This window comes from Macaca mulatta, chromosome 7 (genome assembly GCF_049350105.2).
Source record: "Macaca mulatta isolate MMU2019108-1 chromosome 7, T2T-MMU8v2.0, whole genome shotgun sequence".
NCBI lineage: Eukaryota > Metazoa > Chordata > Mammalia > Primates > Cercopithecidae > Macaca > Macaca mulatta.
Genome location: NC_133412.1, coordinates 108,353,663 through 108,371,441, shown reverse-complemented (window position 1 = coordinate 108,371,441; position 17,779 = coordinate 108,353,663). Strand labels below are relative to the sequence as shown.

The 17,779-nt window shown below is 41.6% G+C and overlaps 1 protein-coding gene and 1 long non-coding RNA gene across 18 annotated transcripts in view; both read right to left on the bottom strand.

Annotated features, from left to right (window-relative positions):
- The window catches only part of PRORP (protein only RNase P catalytic subunit), a 253,529-nt gene that overhangs the window by 124,313 nt on the left and 111,437 nt on the right, over positions 1–17,779 (bottom strand). The gene's annotated exons all lie outside the window — the stretch shown is intronic.
- LOC144330228 (uncharacterized) lies at positions 2,683–16,825 on the bottom strand. The gene is made up of 2 exons (XR_013396214.1): positions 16,052–16,825; positions 2,683–2,890 (listed from the first exon to the last, which is right to left on the bottom strand). It is a non-coding gene; the product is annotated as an uncharacterized LOC144330228 (long non-coding RNA).

Below are 17,779 nucleotides of genomic sequence, written 5' to 3'. Positions count from 1 at the left end.
AGGTGCTCACCACTATGCCTGGCTAATTTTTCTATTTTTGGAAGAGACAGGGTTTCACCATGTTGGCCAGGCTGGTCTCAAGCTCCTGACTTCAAGTGATCTGCCTACCTCAGCCTCCCAAAGTGCTGGGATTATAGGCATGAGCCACCGTGCCCAGCCCGATAAAATCTTTTATTGTTGTAAAATATATTTAATATAAAATTTATGTAACATAAATGACTCATATTTCTGAGTCACAATTGTTTTTTGAATAAGGATCTAAAAAATTCCCATACATTGAAATTGCCTGATATCTCTCTTAAGACTCTGTAGAACCTCTTTCCCCATTTAGCTTTTCTCCCTTATAGTTTAAGGCATATGATTGTTCATACAGAATTTCCTCCATTTAGATTTTACCGACTGCATCCCTACGGTATCATGTAACATAGTCTCCAGTCTTCTATGCTTCTTGTGAACTGGTAGTTGAATCTAGAGGCTAGGTTTGGTGGTATACGCATGTAGTCCCAGCTACTTGGGATGCTGAGGTAGGAGGATTGCTTGAGCCCAGTAGTTCAAGTGTAGCCTGGGCAACACAACAAGACCCTATCTCTTAATAAAATAAAACATTATGGTCCTGATGAAAAGGCCAGTTCATTTATCAAAGATTAACAAGAACCTCCTCTGTAAGTCACTAGGCATATGGTACTTGGGATACAGATATAAAAAAAACAGTTATTCCAGCCAGGTATGGTGGCTCATGCCTGTAATCCCAGCACTTTGGGAGGCCGAGGCGGGTGGATCATTTGAGGTCAGGAGTTCGAGACCAGCCTGACCAACATGGTGAAACCCTGTCTCTACTAAAAATACAAAAAAATTAGCCGGGCGTGGTGGCACATGCTTATAGTCCCAGCTACTTGGGAGGCTGAGGCAGGAGAATTGCTTGAACCCAGGAGACAGAGGTTGCAGTGAGCTGAGATCGTGCCACTGCACTCCAGCCTGGGAGACAAAGCGAGACTGTCTCAAACAAACAAAAAAACAACCAAACACAGTTATCTCTAACCTCAAGGACTTTGCAGTCAAATTATTAAAACACAATGTATGCACTAAGACAGAACACAAAGGATGGGCACTTCAGTCAGACTGTAGGTGAGGAAGGTGGTCAGGGAAGTCACCACAGAGGAAGTGACAGCTGAGCTGAGTTTTCAGATGAACTAGCCCAGCAAGGAATGGGAATTTCCAAGGACAGGAGCAGCAAGTTGAAGGTGGAGGCTCTTTATTAGCACGCTGAATTTGAGGAACTGCAAGGTGTCAAATGTGACTCAAGCAGAGGTGTGGGAGGATGACATGGGACATGCCAGAAATAAGACTGGAAATGAATGCAAGGTTTAGATCCCAGAGGTCCTTATAAGTTCTGTAAAGTGTTTTCCTGCCTGAAAGGAATGGGGGAAAATCAAAGGATTTAAAACAGGAGAGTGAGCTGGGCACGGTGGCTCATGCCTGTAATCCCAGCACTTTGGGAGGCCAAGGCGGGCGGATCACCTGAGGTCAGGAGTTCAAGACCTGCCTGACCAACATGGAGAAACCTCATCTCTACTAAAAATACAAAAACTAGCTGGGCGTGGTGGCACATACCTGTAATCCCAGCCCCTCAGGAGGCTGAGGCAGGAGAATCGCTTGAACTCGGGAGGCGGAGGTTGTGGTGAGCTGAGATTGCGTCATTGCACTCCAGCCTGGGCAACAAGAGCAAAACTCTGTCACAAACAAACAAACAAACAAAACAAAACAGGAGAGTGACATGACTTCCATTTTAGAGAGATAAAAATTGTGGACTGCATGAAGGCTGGGCTACAAAAGGGAGATCAATTAGGAGGGTTCTACAGTAATTTAGGCAAGAGCTAATGAGAAAAGCGGCAGTAAAGATGAAGAGAACAGAGCCCTCTGGGAGTTAGTAAAGCAGAACTGAGCAGACTTAGTCACTGACTGGATATGGGAAATAAAGAGAGGGACAAAGGAAGACAGATTGGACAGCTGGAGTCTATGAGAGGAGGAGCTTTTGATATCCCAAGGTGGAAGAGATCTAGTAGGCAGCCAGTTATGTGGCTCTCTACCACTTAGGAGAGGGATCTGGGCTGCAAATAAAGATTTGGGAGTCAGGGAACATGCAATGGCAGGTGCCATCAGAGAGTAGATGAGCTGTAACAGGATAGGTAAAGACTCTGGAGGGAAGATAATGGAGGATGACACTTGAGGAATACCATTATTTGAAGGATGGGGTACTAAGAAAAGCTTGTAACAGAGACTGAAGCATGACCAAAAAGATGAAAACCCAAGAGACAGTGGTCTCTCAGAAAGAGACTATAAGGAGCATTTCAAGAAGGAGGGAGCGGCTATGTACCAGTGCTACGGGGACACCATGTCAGATAGAACCAAAGTGTGGCCTGCAACCCGGGGAGTCATTTTGATGATGCCAGAGGAGGCAGGAGTGAGATTTCAGTTGGTTCCCTAAATCCTATATAAGGATGCAGTTTGTTTTGCCCAGAGAGACTCTGTCCTACAAGTATAGCTCTATTATGTCTGAGCAAACAATCAGTTCTGCTCTTCATTTCAGATACTGAGTGTTGTGGCCTCTTCAAAATCCCACCTCCCAGAAGCTTCACTGCGAAGGGAGAAAGGTTTGTGTGTGTGTGTGTGTGTGTGTGTGTGTTTTCTTTTTTTTTTTTTTGCCTCATTCCGTCACCCAGGCTGGAGGACTGCAGTGGCATGAATCACGCTAACTGCAGCCTCAACCTCCTGGGCTCAAGTGATTCTCTCACCTCTGCCTCCTGAATAGCTGGGACTATAGGTGCACACCACCATACCTGGCTAATTTTTGTATTATTTGTAGAGATGGGGTTTCACCACGTTGCCCAGGCTGGTCTGGAACTCCTGACCTCAAGCAATCTGTCTGACTTGGCCTCCCAAAGTACTGGGATTACAGGTGTAAGCCACTGCACCCAACCAGCAGAAAGTTTCTCAATTTTTTTAAGGATGCAAGGGACTTAAGAATATTCATATTTTGATCAGAAAAAGCAAGTAGCAAGGTAGAGGCTGAAGATATGGGCACAGAAAAGAAAACAAGGTTCCTAAGAAAGCCGGGGACAGAATCTAGAGAACAGGTGGACAGAACACCTCTTGCAACTGAGATGGAAGGATAAGGGTAGGTCGAAAAACAGGAAAGTCTGATTGTGTGGTTTGTGTGTAGGTGTGTGTATGTGGTGTATATGTAGAGATGTGAAGTCATTCATCCTGATATTTTCTATTTTCTATGTGCAACAGGAGGTAAGTCATTGGCAGAGGGATGGTGCAGGGGGTGGAGTAGGAGGCTTGAGGGCAACAGTGCAGATGAGATATAGGCTGGTGTGGGGACTAGGAGCAGGAGCTGACTGCAGACACATAGAGAGAGCTGGACAAGGTAAAGCCCAGTCATAGTTGGAGACCAGCCACACCTACAGGCAGCAGCAGTTCACCCAGTGGGGAGATTTACAGGGCTCAGCATCCAGCCTGCACCATGAAAGAAGACAGCCAGAGAGGATAATGACTACCTTCTTTTTAATTTGTTTTTTGTTGTTGTTGTTGTTTTTGAGACAGGGTTTCACTCTGTCACCCAGGCTGGAGTGCAGCAGTGGCACAAACATGGCTCACTGCAGCCTTGATGTCCTGGGCCCAAGCCATCCTCCTGCTTCAGCATCCTGAGTAGCTGGTACCACAGGCCTGTGCCGCTACACCCAGCTAATTTTTTTCTTCTTTAGAGATGGGGTCTCACCATGTTGCCCAAGCTAGACTCAAATTCCTGGGTTTAAGCAATCCTCCCACCTCGGCCTCCCAAAATGTTGGGATTACAGGCGTGAGATAACATGCCTGGCCATGATTGACTTCTGGTTTCATGTTAATATTTGGCCAAAATGCACTTTCTGGTAGAAACATAATTGAAATGTCAGTCATCTAATATCATTCTTCCTATTTATTTACTACTGGTAATTGGAACTACTATTCCAAATTTATATTTGTATCAGTATAGGATCCGAGATTTTGTGTTCTGGTCCAAGGTAGGAATTCCTCAGGTACCCTCCTGCCTGCACCTGTGCCTCCCCTACCCCTCCACTATCCTTACAGTGTTATTAAAATTTATCAAGTTATCATTAACAAAAATATTAAACATTATTTACATGCAATTTTTTTGCATGTAAAGATGAAATTATCTTTGATAGTTTACTATTATTTCTCATAGCAATTTATGAGGGCAGTCGGCAGTATTTTCTCGTTTAGAGAATAAAGAAGCTAAAGGAAAAAGAAATTAGGGACTTAGTCAAGGAGTTCCTACGTGGTAATATAAAGAAAGGATTTTGTTTTTGCAATTGCGAATTGTGCTGCTATAAACTTGCGTCTTTTTCGTATAATGACTTCCATGCCTACCAATCAACGAGTGGATTAAAAAACTGTGGTATAGGCCAAGCGCGGTGGCTCATGCCTGTAATCCCAGCACTTTGGGAGGCCGAGGTGGGAGGATCATGAGGTCAGGAGATCGAGACCATCCTGGCTAACACGGTGAAACCCCGTCTCTACTAAAAATACAAAAAATTAGCTGGGTGTGGTGGCGGGCGCCTGTAGTCCCAGCTACTTGGGAACTGAGGCAGGAGAATTGCATGAACCCGGGAGGCAGAGCTTACAGTGAGCCGAGATCATGCCACTGCACTCCAGCTTGGGCGACAGAGGGAGACTCCGTCTCAAAAAAAAAAAAAAAGAAAAAAACAAAAACAACTGTGGTATATGTATATGATGGAATATTACTCAGCCATAAAAAGGAATGAATTAATGGCATTTGCAGCAACCTGGATGAAATTGGAGACTATTATTCTGAGTGAAGTAACTCAGGAATGGAAAACCAATCATCAAATATTCTCACTCATAAGTGGGAGCTAAGCTATGAAAATGCAAAGGCAAAAGAATGACCAAATGGATTTTGGGGACTCAGAGGGAAAGAGTGGGAAGGGGGTGAGGGATAAAAGGCTACAAATTGTGTGCAGTGTATACTGCTTGGGTGATGGGTGCACCAAAATCTCACAAATCACCACTACAGAACTTAATCATGAACCAAACACCACCTTTTCCCCAATAACCTACGGCAATAAAAAAAAAATTTTAAAAAAAGAGAAAATAAAATGGAGATTGGTCATCTCCAAAAAAAAAACAAAACAAAACAAAACAAAACAAAACAAAACAAAAAACAGGATCTCAAAACCCCCTGGCTCTCAAGGCAAGTTCTTTCTGGCAATATCTCCCTCTTTTAATGACTTTAGGAAACAAGTAGGGGCCTATTTGATAAGGTGATTCAGGGAGGCCATGTGTCAGTGCTTAAGTACATTTCCTTCCTCAATCTACCTCTCTACCTTCTGTTCAACTTCCCTCCCTTTAATGAATCAGTCGCGGGACGGTGAGAAGAAGCTCCACTTTATCTGAGCCTTAGTTAGGAGCAGACCTCAATTCTATTCAGCTAGTCTGGCACTCCTTGGATAATGCATCCGTGTCATTTCCTGGCAGCTTCTGATGTTATTATTCTATGTGTAAAATGAATCAATATAAATAGCTCTTCAGGAACCAGAAGAAGTTCACGGATCCCTAAACTCAGGAATAATTTCCTCTAAAGGACCTGATGTAGAAGGGGAGTCTGATTAAAGTAGAAACTGTTCTCCCTGAAAATGGTCAGCAGTTGTTCTAAGTCCAAACTGAGAGTACGTAGGGTGTTTGAGGAGCAAAGCACCACGCATTTGAGGGGTGTAAGATATCTTCTTCTTCTTTTTTTTCTTTTTTTTGAGACTGAGTCTCGTTCTGTCACCCAGGCTGGTGTGCAGTGACACAATCTTGGCTCACTGGGTTCAGGTGATTCTCCTGCCTCAGCCTCCCAAGTAGCTGGGACCACAGGCATGCGCCACCATGCCCGGCTATTTTTTGTATTTTTGATAGAGACAGGGTTTCGCCATGTTGTCCAGGCTGTTCTCGAACTCCTGGCCTCAAGTGATCTGCCCACCTGGGCCTCCCAAAGTGCTGGGATTACAGGCGTGAGCCACTGTGCCCAGCCCCTTTTCTCAGATAAAACCATGTGAGTGTACATACCAGGAACGATGTAAAGTGATTTAGTCTTTGACCTGCCTCCTCTTTACACATTCACATAGCTATAGTTCAGAACCTGAACTATGAAAGGAGAGCAAATTCATTTTAAATATATGATATTTAAGACAGTATCTTTAGTTATTTATAAGCTGAGATATTTAAAATTCCATTAAAAATGGAAGTTCTTAAAATAACCACAGGTAACCCATATAATGTACTAATACAAAGGATTTCTAATACCAGTTCTACAATTGTTTGGGAAACAAAAGCCAGGAAATATACTATCACACTGGTCTTTAAGAACCACAACAACAAAAAAGCCAGGAAATAATTCATCTTCATTTTTTTTTTTTTGATCCTGCTCTGTTATCCAGGCTGCAGTGCAGTGGCATGATCATGGTTCATTATGGTCTCAATCTCCCAGGCTCCAGCGATCCTCCCACCTCAGCCTCCTGAGTAGGTGGGACTGCAGGTGTATGCTATTGTAGCCGGCTAGTTTTTTTTTTTTTAATTTTTTGTAGAGATAGGGTCTCATGATGTTGCCCAGGCTGGTCTTGAATTCCTGGGTTCAAGCAATCCTCCTGCCTCTGCTTCCCAAAGTGCTGAGATTATAGGTAGGAGTCACCATGCCCAGCCCATCTTCACTTTTTATGTGATTACCTCACTAAAGAACCTCATGGTAACTTGGGGCTTGAACTGGAATTAATTGTCCTGGGTAGAAATTTTCCTACTTGAGTCTGGCTGGATTTGAGGATATAATGGGGTTAAGTCAAAAGCAGACAAGAGAAAGCAAGAAAAGTAAATATTCTTTCATGTGCATTTATTAATTTTGATAATTATTTCCCACAAACTGAGAGAAAGCAAGACCACTTTAGGGACGAAGACAATGATTGATGAACTCTCCTGAGGCAGTGTTCTAGAACTTAGGAGATCACAAACATTAATGCCTGTAATTGATGCATTGTGTTCGCCACAAAATTTACAGTGGAAAAAAACAGGGAACTCATAACTTACACTAGTCCAGTGGAGCTTTCTACTTGTTTTTATGTTATTACTCTCTGCAGGTTAGCTAATATGCAGTTTAAGTCCCTTCTTTGTCTTCGTTCCTCTTGTTTTTTTCTTGAGCTAAGTTTTGGGATGAGAATCCCTGTCCCAGACATAGAGTGTCTCTGTATTTCTCAAGTGACTGCTATATTCAACATTTTTCTGTGTACCTCTGAAAATGCCACCAAGGGGGAGAGCTCAGGAAACCTAACAAAGCTGTGGCTTGAGGCTTCTAGTTTCAAATATTCTTGTCATATTTTCACTAGCAGCCTGCTCCATTGGTGCTGCCTTGGCCTCAGTTCTACCTTTGACAGCTGTTGCTGCTTGCAGAGAGATAAAGAGATCATGATTTATTTAAAGGAAGCTTAATCATATTGTCTTGCTGGAACTACTTAAGTGCTATATACCATACAACAGACAGATTAGCACTTGATGAAAATGAGAGAAATGGAAGATAAGAAAAAGAAACTTTCACCGGGCGGTATGTAAGCTGCAAGCTTTGTAAGTCTGGTGGTGTATCCAGAGGAGAAAGGCTGAGGCTGACTGAGCAGGAGTCCTACTTCTACCTCTTCGTACACAGATCTAAAAGTATTCAATGACTGACTCACTATGTAAAGCACTTTGAATCTCTTGGGGGGAAAAATGGATATATGGATATATACAAAATACTATTACTTCATTACAATGTCATAAATGATCCCACTGGTTTACATCAGACCCACCATGTCCTATATCCTGCTTTCGTCAGTCTTTGGTATTTTAGGGAGATTTCAATTATCTCATCTTGTCCTTAGTTAATGAAACAGTTCTACGGAGGAAGAGAAATCCCTTCCTGCTTTGGGAACATCCTGTCAAGTGTGGGATGTTTCCTGCTCACCACTATCTTCTCTGATGCCATTAGCACCCACACAGTCATCCAGTCTTTTAGAAAACTATTAAATTGTTGGCCTAGATGGATTTCCCCAGTTAGCCAAGAGTCAAAGCTGTCTAGAAGACAGATTTGCCACCTGACTCATAGTGTGACTTTTCTCCAAACATTTATATGCATTTGGCCCTTTTATTTTCTCTGTAAGATATCTGTGTTTCCTCCTTATCCTGTGAGGCAAGAAAGGATAGGTATTCTGAAGACTGCAAACTAATTTCAGGAAGATTAAACTAACTTATTTTGATGCATTTAAATTTCCACTCTCAAAAGGTTTATTAAAAATTCCCCCTAGGGTTCTAGGTCCAGTCCATATAGGGAATAATTTGCTCACTCTGGGAAAGTATATGAATACTGTCAGGATAAAAGGGCTCCATTTCATGACTAGAAGAGAAAGAGTAAGATGAGTGGGGAGCTCAGAAGCTTGAAAATTTGTGTAGCCTGGACAAGGCTGCACTAATTCACACAGCTTTTGTTTTGCTACAAAGCCACACACAATTGTACGCTATGGTTATTGATTCCGTTTTCTGGTAAAGTACTGTCTGTTCGAAATATACAAAATACCTGGCTATATAAAAAGACACCTTATAATGGATGACTGGATGCAGAAAAAATAATAAGAGGGAGGAAGGAAGGGAGGGAGGGACACCTTAGACATCTCCAGTTCATGTTTTAAGCACTCTATGAAGCTCTGCAGTGGAAGGACTTATACATAAATAAAACTGGATAGACACATAATAGAGACCTTTCCAACTTGTATTACTTAATAGTTCAATAATCATAATTAAGAGCACAAGCTTTGGCATCAGGCTGGGTTCAGATTCTAATTCTACTATGTACCAACTGTGTGACCTTGGGGAAGTTACATTTCCTCTCTGAGCCTGTTTTATCATTGGTAAACTAGAAATAATAATTGGGTTATTATGAGGGTTACTTTAGATAACGTATGTAGACACAAAGCACATGGGAAAATAATAAATGTTAGCTATTACTACACAATAGGGACTGGATTAGGGAATTTAGAGCTCCCAATCCTTACTATTTCTCCCCACCCCCAAAACAAAGAGCAAAAAAGAAAAGAAAAGGAAAGAATAAAACAAAAGACAGAGAAAAAAAGAGTTTCTTTTGGCATTATCACAGATTTGGGTGGTTTTTGTGATAATCTCTGTCAACACTTGGTAAGAGTAGAACATAAACTTTCAGGTTAAGGCAAACTGAACACAAGCATCTCATCTTAATCCCACTTGAAATTCCATTAAAACTATAATATAGGCCGGGCGCGGTGGCTCAAGCTTGTAATCCCAGCACTTTGGGAGGCTGAGGCGGGCGGATCATGAAGTCAGGAGATGGAGACCATCCTGGCTAACTCGGTGAAACCCCATCTCTACTAAAAATACAAAAAAAAAAAAGAAATTAGCCGGGCGTAGTGGCGGGCGCCTGTAGTCCCAGCTACTCCAGAGGCTGAGGCGGGAGAATGGCATGAAGTGGAGCTTGCAGTGAGCCGAGATCGCGCCACTGCACTCCAGCCAGGGCGACAGAGCAAGGCTCTGTCTCAAAAACAAACAAACAAACAAACAAACAACAACAACAAAAAACTATAATATAGACCTTCTAAAATGACAAATCCACAATGACTTTGGAGAAAATAGCAACAAAATTTTGGAAGCTGGAAAGCAGATAAACAAGTAGTAACTGACTTTACAGACCAACAAAATCAAATCTGAAGAGAGGTAAGCTAAAAACCAACCCAATTTTCAAAAGACTCCAGAACTGGAAGTAAAGGAGTAAGACTTAATGGAAGTGTGTGGCTGAACTAAGGAGAACTGGGGAAAACTGCTGAAGAAGCATTAGATTCCTAGACTCACACACCCTTGCCCCCTCAGTTACATATTGCTTTTGCTGGGGTAGGAGATAGAAGTCTGAAGATTCATTATTTGAGTTTAGAGAGAGAGAACCAGGAAACAGAGGGGAAGGAATCATCAACAAAATAACCAACGAACATTTCCCCAAATAAGAAGATATCAGTTTCTAGAATGAAATAGTTTGTGTGTTCAACTCAATGAATGAAAATAGACCATAAAAGTCACAGCACTGCAAAATTTTAAAACACTGGAGACAAAAAGAAGACTCCAAAAATCTCCAGAGAGAATAAAGCAGATCATATACAAAGGAGCCAGAATGTCTTCAGACTTCAAGAGTAACACCAGGAGCATAAAACACTGCCTTCAAAATTCTGAAATATTATTATTTCTAATCTGAGATCTATTTTCAGCTATACCATCATGTGTACGAATAATATAAAGACATTTTCAGACATGGAAACTCACAAAAATTTTACCTCCCATGTACCCTTCTTTGAGAAGCTCCTGGAGAATTTTTCACTAAAGAGACTAATCCAAGAAAGAGGAAGACAGGAAATTGGAGTTCCAATACAGGAGAGCGGTAATGGGAATCCCCCAGAGGATGGTGAAGGGAGATCCCAGGATGATTGCTGTGTATCAGATACAGAGGACAATTAATCCAGATTGAAAAGTGACTCAAGAGATAGCCACATTGCATACTGTCATCGCTAAGATCCCCACTGCCATCACTTATTTTATTATTTTTATTTATTTATTTTTTTGAGACAGAGTCTCGCTCTGTCGCCCAGGCTGGAGTGCAGTGGCCAGATCTCAGCTCACTGCAAGCTCCGCCTCCCGGGTTCACGCCATTCTCCTGCCTCAGCCTCCCGAGCAGCTGGGACTACAGGCGCCCGCCACCTCGCCCGGCTATTTTTTTTTTTTTTTGTATTTTTTTAGTAGAGACGGGGTTTCACTGGGTTAGCCAGGATGGTCTCGATCTCCTGACCTCGTGATCCGCCCGCCTCGGCCTCCCAAAGTGCTGGGATTACAGGCTTGAGCCACCGCGCCTGGCCTTTATTATTTTTTTGAGACAGGGTCTCATTCTCTTGCCTAGGCTGGAGTGCAAGTGGCACAATGAGGGCTCATTGCAACCTAGACCTCCTGGACTCAAGCGATTCTCCTGCCTCAGCCCCCCAAGTAGCTGGGATTACAGGTGTGCACCACAACACCTAGCTAATTTTTTGTATTTTTAGTAGAGATGGGAATCTCATCATGTTGCTAGATTGGTCTTGAACTCCTGGCCTCAAACAGTCCGCCCGCCTCGGCCTCCCAAAGTGCTGGTATTAGAGGTGTGAACCACTGTGCATGGCCACCATCCTTTTAACTGGAGCACAGAATGCCTTAGTGAGCCTGTACTTGGCTTCTTTTAACCACAGTCCAGAGTTTCCTTACTCCCTGACATTCCATGGTGCCTTAATCAGTGAAGATTTGCAGTTTATTGAAAATGTAAGAAAAATTTGCTTTGACCTACTCCTAAAGCTGAGGGAAAGCCATGGTGAGTTTAGAGGCAGAAAAACAGCAGCTTGTTCTGTTTGACCATATTTTCTGTTGCATGTTATTGGGTACCTGGTCCAAACTACAGCTTTGCCAGATGCACTGACTGTGGTAAACCTTCCGTTTCCTAAGACTTGACCTTGAGCTCTGACTTCCCCAGATGGAGCTCCCAAAGAATAAAGCCAGATCATAAACCAAAGACCTTGCTCAGCTTATCTTCTCAAGGGAGCTTTCTCTGATAGTGACAATCTTGCCCCTTCCTCACACAGCTAGAGTTGAGCTTGCTCCTCAGTTTTTCAATCCTAAACAATGAAAAGCAAGAAAATTATTCACACACAAGTCAGGATTATGTTACCTGACTCAGGTGGAGAGTTGGAGAAGAAGTTAGTAGGGAAAAGGAGACAAGGTTAGAAGAGGTTCAACAGGACATACAGGGAACTTCTTAACCCAACTGGTGGGTACAAAGGTATTAGTTTTATTATTTACTCTTTAAACTACACATTTACATTTAAACAGTCTTCATACATGATCTATTTTATGCACACACACACAGAGGCTTTGTATTTATTAGAGAACCACATAAATTGCCATTATTCTACCATTTTTGATGTACAAAAATAGCAACCTCATATGTTTAAACCCAGTTGTTCAGGCTCAGTAATGTACTTTGTGCCTTTGAGGCAAATTAAGAGCCTAAGTTTCCCCATGTGCAAAATGGAGTTTAAAAAAAAAAAAGATATCCAAGAAGATAAGTAAACATAAGGGAAAAAAATTTTTTTTAAAGTGAGTTTCTGCATTAAATTATATTTAATGAACTCTCATAATTGAGTAATTCTCATATTATGTATGTAACACCATAATACCTGTCTTCTAAAAAGTTAAAATGTTAGTCTCTAATGGAGGAAATTCTTTGTGTTTCCCAGAGGGAAGATTTGGCAAATATTACATTAACATAACTATAATTCAATATAACATAACAATGAGGATTTATGAAAAGTTTTTAGAAATCCCCAAGCCCTCACATCTCCCTTACTTCTGCTTTTCTTGGCAGAAATGGGACACAGAAAGTGGAAATGGTGGGAAGCAATAACGGGGATTGATGTGAGTAATTAGAATATAAAATGAGACAAGTGTATTCACTATACTTGAATCAAGGCAGAAACATGGATGGTCTGAGTTTGTTCTTGGTAGAAGAGCTGTTTTAAGCTGCTTTTTTTCAGGCATATAGGTTAAAAAGTGATCTAAACCAAAAAGAAGAATCTTCCATTTTTTTTCACCTTTAGCTATGAGTTAGTAGGCAATTATGTGTCAAAAGTACTTTAAATATTAATGTGTTTATACACATTACCATTTAATCCTCATAGACACCCTTATGAATTTGGTACCATTATTACCACCCACTCCTACTTCCCTTTTACTTATGGGGAAACTGAGCCACAGCAAGGGTAAGAAACTAGTTCAAAGTTATAGGCCAGTAAGTAGCAGAGCTAGGTTTCAAACCTAGGCAATTCTAACCACAAACCCACATTCTTCATCGGTCACTCTTCTTGTAGCGTATAACTCTCAATTTTAACTCCTTTCTTTTTAAAACATTCCCTTATTAAACCTGTCCCTTATTCTTCTTTTTAGACATGGTCTCACTCTTGCCCAGGCTGGAGTGCAGTGGTGCAATCATGGTTCATTGTAGCCTCAATCTCCTGGGCTCAAGCCATCCTCCTGCCTCAGCCTCCCAAGTAACTGGGACCACCGGGGCGCACCACCACACCTGGCCAATTTTTGTATGTTTTTGTAGAGACGAGAGTAGTGAGACTCTCGTCTCTACAACATAGAGATGTTGCTCATAGGCTGGTGTCAAACTCCTGGGCTCAAGAGATCTGCCTCCCTCTGCCTCCCAAAATGCTGGGATTACAGGTGTGAGCCACCATACTGGGCCCTGTCCTTTACTCTACGGCTAACTGTGACTATGATTATTCCAGTAACATCTTTTGCATCCTTCTTACGTGAACTGTGGGAAATCCTTAGGTACTTTTGTTGGAAACCTAACACTATTTCTCAGCTGGGGTGTACATGAGCAGTACTTGGCAATACACTGAATGTACTTGAAGCCATAGGATAAACAAGACATAACTTCCTGGAGTGACCGTTACTGCAGGCTCAGTTTTTTGGGAGAAACTCCTTGTAAAAAAAAGAAAAAAAAAAGGAAACAAACACAGATATACCATGATGTCTTTGAATGCAAGATCTGCACTAAATTTTAAGATAAAAGAATGTGTATTTTATCTAATGTGTATTACACTTTGGAGTGTAAATGTCTTACACTCCAAAGACATTTTGCACTTCCCTCAGGGCCATTTGCTCCAGTCTTTGGGGACAGTAGCTCTTTCTCCTCTGCTGGTAAGAGCACTCTGCAAATAATGTCAGGAGTGATCACTTGATTGTAAAATATGTCAGCTAAGCCCAGCACTCTACCCAGGTCAGGAACAAAGTCACAATACCAAACATGGCTCTAATCTGACTACTTAAAACTTCCAAAATATTGCACTTGGAAATATGTGAGATGTATATATATATATACAGAGAGAGAGAGAGAGAAAGAGAGAGCTAGATGAAAATGTAAATTTTAGAACAATATATTTAATTATGCCATATTTGTGCAAAATACATATGTATGTATGTGCTGAAAATAGTCTTAAAAGATACATACTACACTGTTATCAGTGGTCTCTTCCGGGGAATAGGACTAGGGAGATGGCTTTCATTTTCTATCATTTGATATGATTTGACTCCACCCCAACAATAAACATGTATACTATCTTTGTAAAGGAAGAAAAACAACACCCAAAGAGTGAAAAACACCAACAGCAGAACATACAGTAACCCCAAAGCCCAAAAATAAATGAGGATCCCTAGAGATCGTCCAAGACAGTAACCCTATGAATGTGTCTAAAGGTTAATCTGAAAGTCATCACAATATATACAGAGCAGGTTCAGCCTGAGTTTATTAAATTCAACACAAATATTTATATGGTATCCACATATGATAGGTGCTACCTGAGGTGCAGGGATATTTAGATCTTCCTATCAATAAGATTCAGTTCTTTTCTTTAAATAATTCTTTCCATAGTAGGAAGATAGACATAAATAAATCACTGTAACGTACATTATTCTAATGCAATACAAATAATACACAAATTTACCAAATGGGTGTACCTTTTCTGCTGCAGGTACTACCTGAAGCACAGGTGGATATAAGAGTAAACAAGACATGGTCCCTGTCCTCAGTGAGTTTAGAGCCCAGTGGGAGTAAATAAACGGTGTCAGTAGAATCAACAGGGTAGGAGAAAAGAGAAGCCTATGAAAAGCTTTGAAAGCTAAAATGTAACTCCCCAGTTTAGAACTTCTTTAATCTTCTAGATTAAAGAATCAGCAAATGCAAAGGCACAAATGAGTGAAATGGTATGGTATGTTGAGGGAATAACAAGAATTTTAGGACCAGTAGAGTGTACAGTGCAGGGTGGGAGAGAGGAGAAGCTGAGGAGAGGTGAGAGTCGAGGCTGGGAGGTAGGCAGGACTCTTGCATAAGGCACACAGGATTTTGGGTTTTGTGATGAGAAGCCTCTGAAGGGTGGTAGTAGCAGGGAAGTGACAGTTTCAGACGTCCATTTCAGAAAGAACATTCTCACTGAGGTTCAGAATGTATCAAGGCCAATTATTAGACTTCAGCAACAGTCAGAGATGAAAAGGGTCTAAGACCAAAATAAACCAGAGCAGACTGTCCAAGAGAAATATAATGTGAGCCACAAATGAGAGCCAAAAGTTTAACTGTAAATTTGAATGCTCAGGTCCCTGATATAAAATTGCCATCCTCGTATACTTTTGTTTTTTTTTGAGACGGAGTCTCCCTCTCTCACCCAGGCTGGAGTGCAGTGGCATGGTCTTGGCTCACTGCAACCTCTGCTTTCCAGGTTCAAGCGATTCTCCTACCTCAGCCTCCTCAGTAGCTGGGATTACAGGCATTTGCCACCATGCCCCACTAATTTTTGTATTTTTAGTAGAGATGGGGTTTCATCATGTTGGCCAGGCTGGTCTCAGACTCCTGACCTCAAGTGATGCTCCCGCCTCAGCCTCCCAAAGTGCTGGGATTACAGGTATGAGCCATTGCGCTCAGCCTTCCCTCCCATATATTTTAAATCATCTCTAGACTACTTATAATAGTTAATATAATGTGAATGCTATGTAAGTAGTTGTTATACTATATTATTTAGGGAATAATGACAAGAAAAAAAAGTCTGTACATGTTTAGTACAGACACAATTTTTTTCAAGTATTTTCGATTTGTGGTTGGTTGAATCCACAGATGAGGGGAACCCACAAATATGGAAGGCTATTTCACACAGCACATCTCAATTTGGTTAGACACATTTCAAGTGCTCAACAGACCCACTGGCTAGTAGCTACCATATTGGATAGTGTAGGACCAGAGGAACTAACTGAGGAGGCAGCATCAGCAGAATTTATTGATTTAGTCAATGTGGAGAAGGAGGAATAAGGAGGTAGAAATCACTGTGATTGCTGGCTTGGGTAACTCAATAGGTGAAGATTTTAAATTTTAAGAACAATCTAATAGCCAGAAAACTGCTATGAACCTCTGATACGTTGTAGAATAAAAAAAATGACGCGATCCAGTGTGATCCTAAATGCTAGTCCAAGGATGTTTACTTGAACTAAATGTTGGTTCTTTTCCAACACCTGTATACAGCATAGGAAAAGTGACACCACTAAAAGAAGATGGGAGGCACCACAGCTGTCCCTGAAATTATTTGCTGTCTCGAAACACAATTGGTTGCCTTGGAAATGGCTGTGACTACCTGCACGTGTGCATACACACGTAGCTATGGATGGGGGTAAACAAACAAAGATCAAGAAAACCCACCAGGGTAAATTTTAAAACCAAAAAAAAAAAAAAAACATGGTTTAAAAGTTGACCACTACCCAGGAAGCAGGAACCACAGTATTTTTAAAGAAGGCTAAAATAAAAATGTATATATGCAGAATGCAAGGAAACTGGCATAACCTTGGTAGCAGTGACATGATTGATGAATCACCAACTCTAATGCCAATCAGTACAACATTCCTACTAAGCTCTCAAAATCTTTTCTAATTTCTTCTTTTCTTTTTTTTTTTTTTTTTTTTGAGATGGAGTCTCGCTCTGTCACCTAGGCTGGAGTGCAGTGGCACAATCTCCACTCACTACAACCTCTGCCTTCTCGGTCCAAGCGATTTTCCTGTCTCAGTCTCCTGAGTAGCTGGGACTACAGGCGCGCGCCACCATGCCCAGCTAATTTTTGTATTTTTTAGTAGAGATGGCATTTCACCATGTTGGCCAGGATGGTCTCGATCTCCTGACTGCAGGTGATCTGCCCACCTCTGCCTCGCAAAGTGCTGGGATTACAGGCATGGGCCACCGCGCCCAGTCAACTTTTCTAATTTATTCTATAGAGGCCAGAGCAGAAGACCCTCGGTTTTCTTTCGTCGTACAGGGCAGGACAGTTCATGAGTTGGCATGACACTGGTATGGCTTCATTCACATAATGCTTGCAGGCAATGTCTGAAATGCCAAAGAAACAATGAGTCATGTACATGTAACCTGTCAAAGGTCACAAGAATCGTGTTTGTAAAATTTAGACTAGCCATCTAATTTTATGAACACTATAAAGTAGTCTGTTCTTGTTCTTCACCAGCTCATTATATTGCCTGATCTAATAAATAAACTCTTATTTATAAGCTGGTATTCAAATGCTGAGGAGAAAAGGGGCTCCAGCTTGATCATGTACTTTGAAAAAATATTGTTTGTTTTTGGGGAAGCAGACATCTCTGGAGAAAGCATAGGAAGTGGATTTAGTGTAGCTTTTTTTTTTTTCTTGAGATAGAGTCTCACTCTGTCACCCAAGCTGGAGTACAGTGGTGCGAACTCGGCTCATTGCAACCTCTGCCTCCTGGGTTCTCCTGTCTCAGCCTCCCAAGTAGCTGGGATTACAGGCAACTGCCACCATACCTGGCTATTTTTTTTTTTTTTTTTTTGTATTTTTAGTAGAGATGGGGTTTCACCATGTTGGCCAGGCTGGTTTTGAACTCCTGATCTCAAGAGATCTGCCCACCTCGCCTCCTAAAGTGCTAGGATTACAGCCGTGAGCCACCACTATACCTGGCCTAGTGTAGTGTTTTGAGAGCTGTTACCTCTGGGCAAGTCACAGCATTTTAAGCCAGTTCCCTTATACATAAAGTAAGAAAA